The following is an 18,838-nucleotide window of genomic DNA, read 5'->3' on the forward strand; positions in this document are numbered from 1 at the left end:
GCACTGGTGAGAACTAAACCTATTAAAGAAACAGAATAACAGTTCATTTAAAAAAAAAAAAGAAAGAAAGAAAGCCCTGACACTTTATGTAGTGTTTTCCATTCACAGAGATTTTGAAATGCTGATTAAAAATGCAGTGACCTCTGGGATAAACCTTGGCTGTGATATGCAGAGCAGCAAGGTAAAGTCTGAGCAAAAAAACAACAGAATTAAAGTCCTGACTGATAAAGCGCAAAGCTTAGGTCTGTCATTGCTGAAGGATTTGTTTTCCAGACAGTAGCAAGAGAAATTAAGTAATTACTTAAATGACAGAGAGACTGTACTATTGATGTTTTAAAAGCCACCCTATGCATCCTTGCAGGGCAGAGTGAATATTTGATTCCATGCTGTACTAGGTTGTTTTAAAGATCTGAAAGATGTGGTCCAAGGAGTTCCTGCTGTGTTTTCTCAGTGATTTTTGCAATGCTTAAATGCTTTCCTAATAGGAAGTGCCCTGGGACCTAGGATAAAGTCTCACAGGGAGAGACCAATAGAAAAAGACTTCAATAAAGCTTCTTTTTCAGATACTAACGTGGTTTTGAGACCTTCTGTCAGGAATGTGTCTTGTACCCTGGATAGGATGTGTCTAAGGCTAATTTACTCAAGCTTTCTTACCAGCAGTCCTGTAGGAGGGGTTCTGTCTTTGGAATTGTGCTGTTCCGAATTGTGAAAAGGGAGTTAAATATCTAGGTATCCTCCATGTTTCCAGGTGAAATGTTTCAGTGGTGTTCTTGCTGTGTTCCATGTATCTAGCATTTGAGGAAGAGGAAGATACCTGAATTGTACCAGGGGACAGGGAACTGGGTGTGTGACTTTGGCAGGAACACAAAGATCTGTGCTTTGGCCATACATAAGATGACTCGCATGACTTATGTGCAAAAGCACTTGAAGATCTGAAGGAGGAAAGAATACATAAACAGTAAGTATTTCCATAAGGATGCTAAGCTGAGCTACTCTGTGTTTCCTTGTACTATAACCCCTGGAGGTTACAGGACGGAAGAGGCTGCAGTGGGACAATAGCCTGCAGAGCAATAGGAGCTGATGTGTTTCATTCTGTGTAGTTCTCAAAATGCATCCCATTGACTCCAGCAATGCCTTTCACTGGGAATTCCTTGCTTGGGAGGTCTGACTGCAGCCCGGTTTTAGTAAGACAGTGAAGTTGCCTCATTTTTACCAGTGCCCTGATTTGCAAAGCCTGTGAGCAGCCAAGTCATTCCCTTCCAGCTGCTTCTCATCTGCCATGTGTAAATACTTTGCCATCATAAGCTATATTGAGCATTTGAGAATACCTGCATTATGTCTAGAATTGCAATTTGAAGTGGTATCTTTTGCTGCAGAAGTTAACTCCCTCCCATTGTATTTATTTGTAAATTAGTCCTTACTGCCTCCTAATAGGATCACACCATTAACTATATCATTCATCTCACTGGCTAAATATCTTGACACATAAGTTTTGGACTTCTATTGACTGAGCATTACTGTACGGTGAACCATGTCTAAGGAGCAATCATCTGAGCCCTGACCAATGCCTCTGTCTTCCTTGTGATGAGGAAGTTATGTGACTTCCAACAAAGCATTAGAATGAGATAAGAGTAAAACTTTTGTGACATGATAGGGGCATTTCTTTGAATTATGCTTTCTGCTTTTTGTCTGCTTACTGTTGCTCTTAGTTTTGGCATCCCTGGTGGATCATAACTGGTGGAGGCAAGGCAGGAGACTGTTGGCTGTATCACATTTTAAGTGAAACCATCCCAAGAGAGACACAGCGGAGTTCTGCTAAAGGATATTTGGGACTTCTCTACACAAAGTTGCAATATTTTTCGCTAGTCTTGTGAGGATGCAGCCGTGCATGTGTAACAGGTATTTGCATCACTACAGATCATTACAGGATGGCATGGGAATACAGTCCATTCTGTAACTCCACCCAAAGTATGATTTCTCCAAGATACTATTATGCCCTAGTGACAGATGTGGATGTTCTTCCTATAGTCCCTGCTGGAGCAGCTTATGAAGCGTAAGAACAGATGCAAGTGATAGGATCGAAACAAAAGGCTAGAATTTTCACCAGAATGCTTCTGTCTGTGAGGTAACCCTAAAGGCTGAACAGACTTGCTCAGCTCTTCTGCAAAAGAGATTAATTTTGCCCCAATGAAAAGGAGAACTATGGCAGGTTTGTCTCACCTAGACACTGTTCTGGTTATCTCATGAGGAATTTCTTTTTGCCTATGTAGATCTACTGTTTTTTCCTTAATGCCTGTTAAATCTTTTGCCACCCTGATTTCCCTAGGTAAGTTAGATGTTGTAAAGAAGCATTTTATTTCACACTAAAGTAGACAGCCTTTCAGCTTCAGTATAGTCAGTTTAGCTGTACATGTGCATTGGAAGAGCCTTTTCTACCGGACTGTAACATCAGAGACATAGCAGGATTTCACACTAAAGCACCCCTGGTTTTCTTGGAACTGAAGCTTTTCTAATGGAAGGCACAAGGAATGTACAGTAAGGAGACATAAAATTTCAATTAGATTTCTGTTCTTGAATATTTCCCAGAAGGCTAAACACAATATATTACCAATCTGAACTATAATCATAAAGTCAGTAATTGCCTTTAAGGGGTCAACACATTTAAGCAGAATTTGCAGTGAGTATTTTTGTAAATACAACCATATTACAAACTGGTGTTCTTTTAACAACTAGTCTTATTACCAATATGCAGAGGCATTGCTCTTCTGTCCAACTAAGGCTGCTCCTCTCAGATGTACTTTCATTTGCTCTTAATATAAATGAGCCTATTTCAAGAGGATAATTGTATAGGTTTTGCTTGCTCCCTTGCACAGAACTCAGAATTGGAGCAGTGAGTGCAGTGAGTTTTGGAACACAGACTTGGAAAAAGAAAGTCTCTGTTGTATTTAACTTTGTTATGTACCTGGCACTACAGATGAGATGTTACATGATATGCAGATTGAAGTTTTCAGTTTTGCTTTGGGTCAATTTGTCTCAAAAGCATATGTCAATTACATGTTGGGACCCCAGATGCCTTAATAAAAATAAGATACTTTAGGATTAGGCAGGGCAAAATAGTTGGAGCATGAAAAATATGGCTTTACAAATTCAAATTATGTAAGAGAAGCAGGACAGATAACAGTCAAGGTCATGAAGATGCAGTGGAGGAACTTCATATATTATGTATGTAAATAGCTTGTAATGGTTTTGTTTGTAATGGTTTCTATGCAAATCAAAATGTAATAGGAACAGTAAAAACTTGCTCATTTATAGAACTTGGCTTTAGAAATGCAGAGACACTGGGAAAAAAAATCTGTGAACTAAAGCAGGTGCAATACTACATCATCCCTCAACTTGCATCTCTCCACAAATTCACATAAAGGAAGACCTTTATGTGACCTCTTTCACAGTCAAACACACACTTACTTTGGTTTCCACTCATACCATTAGTTGCTTTGAAGTTGTAGCCTCCTGTGGAGGATGCCTTCATCACTGATGGCAGAACATTGATTTTGAGTGAACAAACACCATGTGTTATTGACTGGTTTCCCTGGCCCTATGGGGTGTGTCTCATCTGACAAAGAGACAGAGCAATTTGCACACAGTTTCCAGGCTTCCTTTTTATAGAGAGACATTCGGTCCGTACTTTCCCTTATAACAAGAAGTCAAGAGGTTATTCCTTCACAGTGATGCATTTTGGTTGTATGCACGTGGTCTAGTCAGAACCTGGATTTTAGTCTGCTTTGTCCTGGTGGGTATTTTTTTCATAGCTGCACCCCCAAAAACCTGGATGTTATACAATAGAAGACTTGTTTTCTAAGTGATCCTAGATCGTTGTTTATGTGCTAAGGTGTTGGAATGGCTTTTCTCCAGAAATTGAGGCAGAATGTACATGTTTTCCTGACATGTCCAGGTCAAATTCTTGAATTAAATGCATAAATGAACTGGCCATTGATTGATATCTTTTGTTATGACTGTAAAACTGTTCCAGTATATGGTTCTGAATAAGAGAAAACTAGAAGGGCTCAACTCTTCGCACCTTTTCAGTATAGGTTGCCACTTTCAAACTTGGATGGCTAAAGCCAGACACTTAAAGAGGTGGGCTTTATGGGGATGCTGGACTCGTACTGCTCTGTGACCAGTGAGAGATGAACAAAATGGTCTAATTTAAGTCCTATCACCTTCCGTTCTAGACCAGCATACTCCAGCTCTTAGGAAAAACCTGACAAAGCTAATATACCCCATCACCTTTGACCCAAGAGAAGTACCCAGGCTCCCTCAAATCTTGTCCTGGTACTGTGCAGTGATCTAGTAATTACCATGCCATACTAGTGAGTAGTGAAGTACTGCTGATTTTTCTTCACTTAAATTTTGGTGGGGAGTTTTGTTGGTTTGGGGGGGTTGGGTAACCCTTTAGGACTAGTTCAAAAAGCCTCTGAGTTTTGGTCTAGTGCAGTCATTCTGCGATTAAGATCTGCGAACGTATGTGGAAATTGAAAACATTGGGAGGTGAAGCATGGCAGTAAAATATCATTTAGCTTTTTCCCAAGATGGACAAGCCAATTATGCTATATGAAAGACAAATGTGGAACACTTTTCCCCCTTTGTTCTGTAAATGATTGTTAAAGATGCCATTGGGCATACTATGTGCAGGGAGGTTCCTCAGACAGTCTTGCAGAGCTGTGTTAGGATGTCCAGCCTGAGGTAAAATGGGCCAGTTTTGCTGCCCCGGAGGCAGAGCAGGGATCATACTGTGGTTTAATCATCCTGAGTCCTTTGCTGCAAATACAGGTAAGCAATGCTGCCTCTTTTGCTAGTGCAGGCTATTTCCTGAAACAGCTCCCCATCATGCTTTACCCTCCAAACAGTGTTACAATGCAGGTAGCTCCTGCACAGGACAAAGGGTTTGCCTCCCAGCTGCTTTCTCCCTTGCAGACTTATGCAGGAGAGCTGTATCTGAACCTTATTCAAGGATGTGGATTGCACTACAGGAAGGGTAAAGAGCTCTTGGGAGTATTTCACTGTGTTTGCTCAACCATTTAATGCAATCTTTAGTGCACAATGCTGTACACGCTTGATATATTCCCTTGATTTTTTTAAAATTTATTTTATTTTGACTGCTACGGTAAAGCTTGTGGGTGTCTCTTCTCCCCCTACCCCCTTTTTTCCCCTGTTGTTTTTTGCTTTAAAGTATGTAAACCTCTCACTTCACTGAGTTTTCAACATGATATGAGCATTTAGCATCATGTCATCGTGACAGTGCAGGACTGTGATCTACACACATGATGATGTTTCTGTATGTATTCTAGACTTACTAGTATTTCACAGTAGTAAAGACACATACAAACGACAGCATGGATATAACTATTTTTGTAAAGAATTGTTCACATACAGCAGTGTAACTTTTTATATCTGCACAATATTAGTCGCAAATGGATTTATATTTCTATCCATGTATATAGTGAGTCAACACATATTTGTTGTATACCTATAGGATTATGGTAAAAGTTTGGATAAAATGTACAATTATTAATATTAAATAGATATTAAATCTCTTGGAAAGTGAGAGAGACACACCTTCCTGGAGACATTCCTGCTTAGTTTTCACTCAGTCTTGCTTCCTGTTACAAGGAGCTTACTCAGGCTACACCTGGGGCTACTAAATTTCCTAGTTTGTTCAGTTGCATTGTAAATCTAAGCTATTTTCTTGCAAGTTGTTCCATGGTAGTGTACTTCTTGCTGCTACAATGGCTAATAGACCATGGATAAAATCGTCTCAGTGGCTTCAGAAATTATCTTCATAGCTCAGACTGTGCTCAGAAGAGGACTCAACTGGGCAGCAGACATTCTAGCTGATGGTGAGATTTCATCTATATCCCCACTAAAAGCCAACCTGAGTCAGTACTGATGAACACTAGGCAACTTTTTCATTTATGTAATGCAGATTGTGGCTCTCGGTTCAGATGTTTAGGGACAGTAGTGCAAAGAAATAAAATACCCTTCCAACTGGTCTAAATGGGGGTGTGGGGGTGTGACATCTTCAAAATATTGGCATCAGCACCTATGAAAATCATTGGTAACATTGATTCTAATGGTAGCAGGATTTCTTAAACTAACATGAAATGCTTTTGCTTGGTGCTGTTCAGTAATGGTACACATCTGCCTGTTCAGTTTGGAGTACAAGGCCTTCAATAGTTCCTGCAGGCTGAATGTACCACCTCTTTCCCATGGTCTTAAAGCTGCAGGAGTAGTAATGCTCCTATGCTGTTAGCATGGCATTTGCCATGGACAATTCAGTCACTGAAGGTTTATACATCTGGCTAGGAAATGTTTTGGGTTGGACTCTGGGTTGCCTTACACTCCTTGCTGTCTCTTTGACAGAACAGCATCAATGAGTTTTGCTGCAGGTTTGGCGTGCTCCCAGAAGCTGAGCCCAGATGGCAGTCTGGGTGGGTGTTTCTGCCCTAACTTTGATTTAGCTAGAATGAGTAACAGCTGAAAGGAATTTATTTGGATAGTAAAGTCAGTACAGAATTTGTCTCCATGCTTTAAAGCATGACAGCCACTTTACAGGAGTCTATAATTTAGTGACAATAATGAAAACAGTTCAGCCTCATATCTGCAGAGAAGTCAAAGCAAGAGGTTCTCCTTTTTGGAATTTATTTGGCAGCAGAGTTGAACAAAGTGAGGAGGCATCACAGCCTAGAGAAGAAATATTCAAGCTATTGTCAGTGCAGCAAGTGATAACTGATGTGAAGGGCAATGATCTGCTTTGGAGATAGATGTACTTCATGCAAATTTAATACTTGCCCAGCCTGAGTGTACAAGAGCCATGCAAAGCTGATTTACTATAGGCAGGACTTATTTCACATGTATCTTTGAGAAGAGATGTCAAATGTTCTTGCAGCTTGCTTTTCCTCTCAGGTACTGGGATGTAAGGATGAAGGTGACCACATGTATTTGTTCTTCATGTGCTTTGGAGCTGGGCAACCTGCACAACTATGTTCCTGCTCACATGAAGAGTAGTGGCATGGAGAATTTGCTCCTTTGGGGGTGTGGGGGAACAAGGCAGTCAATCGCTTCCTGTTATACATTTAACAGTGCACTTGGTCTGAATTACAGGTGGAAATGACCGTGGGAGGCATGAGCACAACACTGTGTGTAGCCAAGGGGGTTGGTTGTATGGCCAGCAAGCCTCATTAAACACGTGGAGCCGGGTTCAGCACTTCAGCACACAGGGCAATGCCCTGTGTATGGGTTCTTCAGCCCTCTCTGCCTAGGCACAACCTGGACACTCCGTTGTTATCTAATTGGTTTGGCAGTTGTGCTGACAGTTCCATGACAGACTCTGAAGTGAAGCACTGCTCAGTATTGCACAGACTGCTTCCCTTCCACTCTGATTCATTAACAGGTTTTCTTCCCAAATGAGTCAAGGTTTGCAAGCCTGTTCCAGTGGCATGGATGACTGAGCATTTCTTTCAGAAAAACTGAAAGAATATGGCAGCACAGACAAAGACTTTCTACAGATCTCAGCTTATTTTGAAATTAGTTCCTTTAATTGCCGGGGACAACTAGATACGCATGTTTCCATGTGGTATGTAGGAGTAGTGTAGGATAATCCTATAGAGATTAAAGAGATGACCACTTCCCCATATTTCACTGATGGGGAGGACTTTTTTTTTTTTCCCGGTAGGCTTTTGTCTAGATTTAAAAAAAAAAAAGTTCAGAAAGCTATTAATCCCTCTAATTCATTTGACTTTTTTTCCTTACTGAAAATAGACTATAGAAAGCTTATGTATTGTTACTCAGCAAATGGCTTCCCTTTGAGCATTGAGAGGCAAAGTGTCTAAGTCATGCTGCATTTTCTTATCTAAGTACTAATACAAAAAGAAATAGGAACAACTCTGTTCTTCCATCGCACTCTGGAGGTTTCACGAACAGAACTTGAATTCAAAAGATTTGGAGATACCTTGAGAATCCCAGTTCTGACACAGAAAAGCTGTCTCTGAATCCTTCTGCCTCTGAACTTTATGGTATACATGGGCACTCCCCTGATTACATTGGGAAGCTCACTTTCATGTCAGTCAACATCAAATAACTTAGACTTCATCAGTCCCTCAAAAGCCACAGTTAAAAAGAATAATGTTTGGCAGTGAACATCGGGTGAAACACTGCAATATGCCCCTATATTGGAAGGGTTGGAAAAACAGATAAATTGTAGTTTCATGAAGCTGTAGCTGTCAGAGTCAAATCATAAGATTAAAACATGCTTAACAAAAATGCCAGTTACTGCCCTTGGGACCAGGCATGAGAGAAAGAACAGAGAATCTGCTATTAAATATAGAGGGACAAATTTTCTGTTACTGAAGTTCTGCTGAGGCCAGCTGGATTACTGAAGAGGAGAACAGGACCCTTTAACATCAAAAATATCAAGGAAGCTCAGGGGCTGAATACTGCTGTCAATGTTCTGACATTTCCCAGTGTTCAAAACTGGTAAAAAGACCCTGGCTATATCACCCTCTGTTTCAGTAAACAGTCAGATCTATGAGATTTTGCCTGGTGTTGTACAGGATTTGCTTTTGCCTTCATCTAGTCACCCATCAGTATGTAAAACTGCATGGGCACCATGCAGCAAAATTACTTCCTAACTATATAGAGGCCTTTTTCTTATTTTTTTCTGATCTGAAACTTACAGTTTAGGTAGAGCCTGGAGTCAATTTTCAGCTTCCCCTGCATAACATTTCCGCCTTGGAGAAGTACAGATGACAGCACAGACAAAAGTGAATCAAAACAGCCACTTCTCCATGTGCATGACATTTATGCAGATATTTGAGGACTGGGACTGTATTGTCCAGAATAACCAGGTGGAGTTACAGAAACATAATATATTAGCTTGATGATAATATTGTTTCTACCAGATGTGCTATTAGTTCCACAAACACTGACCCATTTTCAGTGGGGTTTGTATCTCCATATATTATTGATCTGACAGGCTTTAATCCTTCATATTGTAAAAGTGACACTGCTCATAAATCATAAATGGACCTTGACAGCTATTTCTGTCAAGAAAGAGCCAAGTCAGCTTAATCTGAACTCGGCTCCTTTCCCTTCCTCCTGCAAGGACAGCCACTTTGGGGTGTGCTTCATGAGGATGGAGTGTATGTGAAAGTGATCAAAAGTTACCATTCTGCCCCAGTGTGTTTAAGAAAAGATGCCTAAGCACCACTCTGTGTGGGTAGAGGCCTGTTGATCCTAAGTGATAGATGGTGCTAGGAGAACATCATTTGGACTTTGCTGGAAACTCAAGTGTGCCAAAGAAGGCACGAGCATCAAGGAGAGAGGACAGTGTGTGCTGAGGGGTGCAGTTTTGCCTAGATCTTTTCAGTCAGCATAAAAGAAACTAAGTAATAATTGATGTTTTAGAACCCTAAAAATAACCTTTTTTTGAAAAATCCTGAAGGATCCTGGTGGAAGTGAACTGTTAACCCAAAGTGCCTTCAATCTTGGGGAAAGGGCAAAGACAGCTTTCTGCAAGGGAGGATGTGTTAGCATTCATCTGCCTTCTGTCTGGCAGCACCCTGCTTCCCTGGCAGCGTAAGAGATAGCTGCTCCCAGACAGTCCCTAGCAAATGCCCTACGAGGCCAAAGGAGGAGGCAGCACTATGGGGGAATCATTGAAAGGCTGGGCACATGGCGGCTGTGCCTGAGGGGGACCTGTAAGAGTTGGTTTAGCCTTGCTTTGTCCCCAGCTTACAAGTGGGGACTTAAAGGGGAGCTGATGTGAAATGTCAGTAGCTATGGCTCTCAGCAGCTGCTTGTCAGACTTGATTTGGAAAGTCCATAGGAGTGGTGGATCCCACTTGTGTTGTATGGGGACTGAGAGGGGATAAGCCTTTGCACAAAGGTAAATGGAGCAATGGAGCACTTTGATATTTGCACCTGCTGCTACTTAATGTGCATTGACCTTCACCTGGTAAGAAACCTAACTAAAAATCCCCATGCAAATCTATGTTATGGTGTTTTTATAAGTCCCATTGCATGGAAATCAGAGAATTTAAGGGATTTTTAAAGTTAGAGCCTGCATGTTTGGCTCATAATGGTCCATTTAAAAGCAAAGAACTGCAAAAGAGTATAAGCTCAGAAGCAATCCTAGGACTTTAATGGGGGCAGATGTGCAGGGAAACACCTAATGTGATTGATATGTGTCAGCAGAACACTTTTGTCATGTAGCTGTCAGGAATAAAGCAGTTGAGGACTGAAATTGAGTGTCATGCAGAAGAAAGCCCTTGTGAAGCTATATAGACTGCTCTGCTTTCCTGACAGAGCAGAATGAATTGGGAGAGATATGTATTTATATCACTTGATATTTTATTTAGTGCACATACATATTTTAGCAAAACCCCGATTAGCTCCCACAGCATGTATTCTGTAAAACTTCGTATTGTGCCTGTGAGTGGCACTCTCGCTAGCCCCTGTGCTTCTTGCATAGCGAAAGAGGATAGTTGCTGCCTTAGCCTTCAGGGCAAACTATGTCGTCTCTTTCTACTTCTCTACTAATTCAATTCTCCTCCTGTTAAGTGCAGAGGTGTACTGCTAACCATGGAACCATGCCTAAACTCAGCACAGGGTCTAGACCTGTAGTCTGCCCAGCAGCTTCTCTTCACTGACCCTTTCCCCCTGCAACACACTTAAATGGCCAGGCAACTGCCCATTCCTCTTTTCCATTAGAATAGAAAAAAACCAACTGTCCTCATACTGTTCTTTTATTCCCTGTCCCAGGTAGGAATTCTCTGTTCTCTTCTCCCAGTGCAGACTACTACTTCTGCCTTCCCTCTACCCATCTAATTAAATGTCCTTTATTACACTTGCAGGATTTTCTTAAGAAGGATCAATAATTTGTGTGCTGTGTAAGTTGTGCTATTCTCTTTATATCAAAACTGCATTGATGTCAGCACTTAATGCTAAGAGAATCATATTGCTGGGCAGTAGTGAGGGATATGGAAGTCCGGAATGCTTGTGGCTACTGAGGGTAAGATACCATTGTCACCTATAAAAGATAGTTGCATCCTCACCATGAATTCCCACAAATGAATTAAGAGTCCTGCGATACTAGCTGTGCTTTTTGGAGTTAAATGCATGCATTTCACAGCTTGCAATTGGCTTTGATAAGTAGCTTCTCATTGTAAGAAGAGTTGTTTAAAAAAAACCAAAACAAAACAAAAAAATGAAAACAAAAATCCATAATTAACAGTAAACTTTACTATTACCTTTCTGCATTATTACGTGAAACCTTCATGTAGTTTGAGGAAGAGCTGTCATATCTGTCACTAAGTATATGAATGTTATCAAAACAAAATGCCATGAGAAATCTACTGTTCTAACAGCAACCCTTTGCAGACTTTGTTTTCAGAGTAAAGCTCTGCAATGGCAATGTTTCTATTTATCTTTAGTAGGGTGAGAACATGCTTGTAGACTTCCAAGTGAAGCGAAGCTAGAGCTGAATTGCCATGTGGGCTGTTTTCAACCAGTAAATGCAGCTATACCTTTTTCCTTTTTCCTTCTTTTTTGTTTTTAATAAAGGTAACAACTCCACTGGCTGTCTGCACATGGGTTGTGTTGAAGGATGAAGCTGTTTTGGCATGATCAGCAGCTTCTCCAGAGCTTAAAACACTGCAGTGACCTTAAGGTCTTGCTGAAGTTCCATCAAATGTGAATCTGAGGGGCATTTCTTGCTCTGGCTTGGAGTCTCCCTTCACTCTGAGCAGATGGAGGAGCATGGTCTGCCAGCTAAAGACCAGACATTCAGTCAGCTAACTCTGCTCTATTAACTCTCTGGCAGTAAGATTACATGTAGGAAGAAACTTTTCATATATTTATTTTGCATTTATTTTTCAAAGAGTTCGCCCTTGGTATCTCTTACTGGCTGTGGCCTGCTACTTTACTGGGGCTTCTTTCTTCCAGACAGCACAAAGATATGACCAGCTCTGTGGGCTCCATCCAAGGCGTTAAAACAAAGCTGCCAAACATGCACTGCCTGCGATGTCACCCAGAGTGGCTGGTGTTCCATCTGTGACTGGGATATCCCAACGTTTCTTTTTTTTGTTTTTTTGCACTTGTGTGGATCCAGTAGCCCTGTTTCACCTCACACATTTTTTCTATTATACCTTTTCTGCTCAGCTAATTTGATCTAGGAAACTGTCTCTATGAGTCCTTGTAACTGTGCCTTCATAGTGCAGAAAATTGTGCCATGGAGTTGACTTCTGTCTCAAAGATACTCTGGTTGGGGTACTGCAGAAAAAGAAAGATTTCTTTAGGTCTCCTCTGTTTTGATGATAATGATGGCACTCTATGCATTTCCCTGTAAATGCGAAGAAGTTCCATTTGTTGTGGAAATGTTGTGGACTATGGCTGTTAGCATCTAAATTGAGGGGTAATCAAAAATACTTTATGAAACTTATTGAAATACAACCATGATATGTTAATAACTGATGCTATAGTATATCATGATGTGTTGATGCAGATTCTATTAAGTGAGGCTAAGTCAAGGCATCCTGTGAATAACAGGATCACTGTTCTTTTCTTTCCTTTTCTACTACTGCTTGCTCAGGACTGGAAGAAAGGGAGGGGAGAAAAGACAGGGAGAGACTCCCAGATAGTTGTGTTAACTATGGATAATAAAAATCCAAAGCATCTGGCACACACAAAAGTTAGCAGAAGCAGATGGTAAAAAGATAAATGAATGGGAATTGGCAGCATACCTAGAGTAACCCCAGCCTCATGAAAACAGGGAAAGAGAGAAAAATAATCACTGTGTACCACTTTGAAGTGACCACAGGGAATCTCTTCGTTTTCTGGAAGACTTCCCAAATCCAGTCTTTGGTAGCCTTGCATGTAAATTAACACTACTGAGGATGCAATGTAGTTCAGTGCCTTCTGGTATAAAGTGACCACCTCTCTGGAGGATGTATTATCAACACCAATGTATGGATGGTTCTTCCCTCATTGGTTTCCTTTATGGTAAAGTGCAGTGCAAAAGATTATTCCCTTCAAATTATTTACATGTATCCCTTACGATTTCAGAGGGAATAGCAAGATTGCAATGAAATTTATCCTTATTAGCATTAAACCCCAAAGCAATAATGTCAAAAAAGATCTGAACAAGAACCCCCCAGGAGTATGAAAAGTGAGGAGGAAATTGTTTCTGCGTTCTTAATTCTGGCTATTGGTTTTGGTCTCCGTGTTTCTGTGCTGACAAACTGTACATGTTGAAGAGACAGCAGTATCCCCACAATGACACCCAAGCTGACAGCAATCTCCTCCTGGAAAACTCTTCAATGGACTCAGTAGGCTGTCCTCAGGTTTGTTTTTGTTTTTTTTTTTAAGGAATTATGGCAGAAAGTTAAACAAAGGTAGTCATTTGCATAGGACTTGGAGAAGCCCTACTCTGCCACAACCTTCCTATGTGATAGCGTTGAGTCTCTTAAACCCAGTTATTCAAAGTTACCAAGGTACCTCACTCCTTCCCAAATACAGCAGAGATGTAGTCATTATGCCTTGGGCCCTCATTGCTGAAACAGGGACACCAGTGTCACTGGGTGTTTGTGACGTTAAGTACATCCAAGAGCATGAGCTGGACAGCAGCTAAGGTATTGAAGCCTGTGTAAATAACAGCAGAGAAATGAGGCCTAGTAACAAAATGCAATGGCTTGTGAGAAGTGGTATTTTCTAAAGCATTAATGACCGAGATATGTGCTCCTATTAGGTGCATTTAGAAAAATCCCATGCTAAAGTCTCAGGGAACCTGTCTGACTTTAAAGAATGAGGCCAGTGGGAGTCTTTGTAGATGTGATGATTGGATCAGAGTCTGGGTCTCTATGGTAATTTGTTGCAGTGAGACGTTACTGGCAGCATTAAGTGATCTAATTCTGTAGATGCTCTTTGTGAAATCAAGATACATGCTGGCTAGTTAAACGCGTACAGACCCACCCTAAATCTCTTGCAAAGGCTACTGCCGTGAGTGATGCTGAAATCTTTTAGGTGTGGACGATGTACCCTGTCATATTCAAGGTTAAATTGATTATTGATTTCAGGTTAGGATCAAATTTTGATGTTCACATTAACTGGTACTGTTGGAGCTTATGTCTCCCTCATAGCATGGCAATTTCCTAGGACTGTCAGGGCACTCCTTATTCAACAATGCCCTCTCAGGGACCAAAGACACTTGCAGTGATCTGACCTTTTCTGTGGTCTTTGTAACACATGACAATTGTGGCCTTGTTGTCAAATTTTGGGTCTTCCTTGGAGGGGTGCGTGAAGTGAGCACTGTGGATCCCTCTGGACTGCATGGCTAGTGCATGGTTGTCTGCCCTCATGGCAGGGACTGAATTCAGGCAGTCGGACCATGTGTCAGCTGCTAAACTGTGAATAGCTCTTAGAGTGCGTTTCTATCCATCCCTCACTCAAGCCAGGGATATGTAAAAAAACGTATAAATAACTGATGTTACTTTTAACCCAAATAAATAATTTTAATTGCCTCAAAGCAGTATCTTGAGCAAAAAATTAGTAGATAAGAAAACAAAACTGAAAGCATGTGAAAATCTCACTCAGCCCAAAGTGTGAGTCTTCTTGTCCCTTTCAAAAAGCACATATGGCCAAGAACAGCCCTGCAATAACAAACCAGGGCAGGAAAAAGATGTTTTAGGAATAGCAAGTGGCTATCAGGGTTTCTGCACATGATGCAGGGGGGTTTGTCTGAGGCAGAATGGGGACTGATGGGCATTTGGCAATTTTTGTACATCAGAAACCAAGAGCTAGGGAAAGTAAGTTACGGGATGGTCACAATGTAAAGACAGATCTGAACAACGTCAGCTGGAAATGCCTGGAAGGGTCTGGCTGTGTTTCCACTCCTGCAAACCTGGGCTGAGGATTACGTTACGTAGAAGAAATTTTAGCTTTTAGGAGAATAAGGTTGTCCTTACCTATCCGAATATGGGTTACGTAGAAGAAAGTTGAATCTTCTGGGATGGCAATCTCTTCTGGGAACATTCATGGATGAAGGCAGACTAATAAAAAAGCATTTCTGTAAAGCTAATAGTTTCAAGCAACTTTTCTAATAGGTAGCAGAATTTCTGTAGAAAAGCTGGAATACTTTGTATTACTCTATGCACCCAACCCCTCTGCCTGTAGCTTGGATGATTTCTTTTTTTACATATCTGGTGTTAAATTATACTTGCCAAGTCCTGTATGACACTTGGATGTTCTGCAGGTATGTGACTAATGTGCAGTTCAAAACAAAATGAATGGCTGTTGCATCAGCCTCCACCCCAGTCTCTTTTATTCTGATATCAGAAAATGTATTTTATAGTGGAAGATAATTTCTCCTTGCTTTAAGGAACATCGTGTGATGCCAGGAATAGAGAGAGTTTGAAAGACTGGTTGCAAAGAAAGTGAGGTGAAAACTTCTGCTCTCTTTCTGTTCACAAACGGATCCTCATTCCTGCAAATGGTTTTATTCTTAGCATTACTGACAAGTGCATGCAAAGACTCCTGCTGCTATCCTAATGTCTTAGACATCACCTGTAAGGGCTCTGAAGGTAGTCTGGGATCTGGTTTTTGGCTGAAACTCCAGACTTGAAGCTGGGAAGGAGAGCAGGTCCTTGGAGTTAAAAATAACAGGGAAGATCTGCTTTGTCTCTTACTGAGCAATAAAAAATCTTTTCCAGGCTCCTTTGCCCACCTTTCTCTTGCTTTTTACTGCATCCTCTGTACAAGGAGATTATGGGAAATCCATTTCTAGGTCAATAGCAAATTATGAGCCATTGACCACCTGGAACTATTCCTGGTTAGAAAAAGCAGAGAGTCAATTTCTGCCATAATCTTTCCCATGTCCCTGTTCCTCTTGCAAGGACTGCTTTAGCTAATGGAGTAGAGAGAGCAAGGGGAGGAAGAACAGGAGAGCTTGGGTAAGAGCATCACTTGTGGTTTTACCCCAAAACACTGGTAATGAAGGCTAAGCATGCAAGTTTTTCTGCAAGGAGCAAAAGTTACTCTCACAAGGCCAGTAACGCAGCTAGGGACCTTCTGGTGCTTCAAATATAGCAAATATAGTTATTATTTTTATGTTTTCTTTCTTTAGCCCAAAGACCGTTATGCCTCTGCTATAACTAAAGGGGAAATACCTGTTCATACAGAAGACTGAGGGTCACTACAGGTCTCATAACCTGCAAAAAAGCATAAATATTAGTGTTTCATATGGCACTGAACTACGTATTGGATTAGGTTTGAATTCCAGATCTGCTCATACTGCTTTTTCTAGATGCTTCTGTTTGCTCTGCCTGATCTGTTGAGATGGTTGGTAACATACTGATCCAAAGTAACTGAAGTGTAACTATTGGTTCTCAGCAGAATGGAGTCTTTCTTACATTCAGAGAAAACTTGGAGATGCTGCTGTAAATGTTCTACCCTTATTATATCTTAGTGTGATATGTTAAGACAAATTAATTAGTGTGCAGTATGCTGTGCCTTTGTGTAACCCTCAAGTAATACCACACTTCTGTTGCATACTCTAAAAATATCTTGTTTCCTTGAAATGCAGGTCTGAGTTTTGCTGAACTTTTTTTTTGGCCAGAAAACACTTTTCATTTGAAAACAATGTATAGTATAGATATTTACTTAGATTTAACAAGTTTTTAAATGTGTTCTACTGAAATTGTGTTTTGGTTTAGTTTTCTGCTTAAAAAATAGAGACTAAAAAAGCTGGGTTGTCTGTAAGCAATTTTGTTGTTGTTGTTCTGTTAACTAAAAGAGAAGCTAGCTATCTATAACCTAACAGCCACCTCATACTGGCACTAGCCTGAAGAAAAGATAGAGCTCAGAGGCTGACGTAGGTGAATGGAACCTCATATATATAAGGCAGCTCCAAAAAAAACGAGACTACACCTTCATCCATCTAAATGACCACAGCAGGCATACAGGAAGCACTCCCAGGAGAGAAATAGCACTTACCAGTGCATACAGCAGCATCTATACAGCGCTTGCCATCTTCCAATTAGAAGAGGATAAGTATCCTCTCTGTTCTTTACCCTGAAATGAGGCTGCCAAGGAAACTGGATAGGAAATGGTGTATTTCGTCAAAGGTACAGCACTTTAGTTCCCAAAGCAGGTTCCTCGACTACTAGTCCCCTGTTCTGGCAGTGACCACATAGCACGACTTCTGAGGCAGCATCACCAGTGGGAGCAATTCCAATATTCCTGTAAGGCTTATTGTGTGAGGTGTTCCCCTGCTCCTCACAGTGCAGGCTGTCAAGGTCAGCTGCCGGGGTGAAGTTATAGTACTTAACAGCCCGGTGAGGTCCTTCATCATCAATGAGTGAAATACATGGAGCCAGCAGAAGGAAAATTCAATTTGTAAACATGTTTGGTATTAATTATATAGGGCTAGGTGTGCATTGGATCCCTTCCAGAGCAGTGGCAGTAACTCCCTGAATTGCCTGAAGACTAAGGCAATAGGAGCACGATGTCCCAGTATTATCTGGGTTTGTAGGCACCTCCTGAATTCTTCTCCCTCCCATGTTTAGTCTGCAAGAGGAACAGATCAATTCCTTGGAAACCTGCACATGCTTGAGCTTAGGAAGGGCTAAATCAAGGTTAATACTTCCTCTGAAAAACCTTCTTTGCTTTCTGTAGAAACAGGCTTACAAATAGTAAAAACAAACCAGGCTTGTCTAGTTCAAACTCTACAAGTTCCAAATGTCATTTGGAGGCTGTTAGGATTCCCTTTGCATTTATACACTTTTTTTTAATAGAGAAAGGCTGCATTTTACTGGGCCATAACTAGCACAGTCACTTTTCACTTCAGTTTAGTCACTCTTCTACTTTGGACAAAGCCTAAACCACTAGAGGTCAGGGGAGGAATGGACAGGGATACCTTCCGAAAAATGGAGGTGAGGATAGAATTTGGCACAGAAGGTATTTTTTTTCCATGCCCTTATCATCTAGATGAATTTTGATAGCCTTGATTTTTAGATAGTCCCCTGGGGAAAGCACAGGAGTGTAACTGGCATTTGACATCTTTATTCAGTGCTTGTCTTTGCTACAGACTAACAGTGAGACCTTTAGCAAGTCATCTAATTGCTTTGTGCCACAGACCTCCCACCTGTCATGTGAGGATTTCTACTGCACGTTCTGTTTTCTTAATTCACATGCAGCACCACGTGGCAGTGATTGTTTTTCACCATATGTGGGAGAGGTGGTATGGGGGAGAAGAATGGGAGCCCCACCATTCACTGGGGCTGATTGAAATGCAGATAACTCACCACCTCTTTTATCTCCAAGCATTTCCTTCACCTAGAAATACTTGCGAACTAACCTGGCCTGAGGTTCAACTGCAGGGTGAAGGAAGGCTATCTGACACAGATGAAAGCCGTTCACCAGATGCTCTCTTCTCTTTTTTTCTATTTTTGCTTTTCATCTGGAGCATATTGATTATATGCAGAGAAGTCAGCCTGTGCTTGCCAGACCAGCTCCCGTGGGCAGCAGACAAGGGACTGGGGATCTTGGTCCTCATGCAACCGTGTCCACAGGTGAGCTGAAGGTGGCAGAAGGCCATTCACCAGGAGAGGGAGCTGCCTGCCCTCTGAAGGAGCAGACACGGTGATGTGGTGATACGGGAATGCAGGACCTGGGCAATACCCTGTCCCACCCCTCCCTGCAAAAGGACAGTTTGTCATCTGCACCTGCTACTTCAAAGGCTGGAGGGAGGCCAAGGGAGAAGGGAAGCAGAGTACATGAACAGAACTTG

Source organism: Haliaeetus albicilla, chromosome 9, assembly GCF_947461875.1.
Source record: "Haliaeetus albicilla chromosome 9, bHalAlb1.1, whole genome shotgun sequence".
Classification (NCBI taxonomy): domain Eukaryota; kingdom Metazoa; phylum Chordata; class Aves; order Accipitriformes; family Accipitridae; genus Haliaeetus; species Haliaeetus albicilla.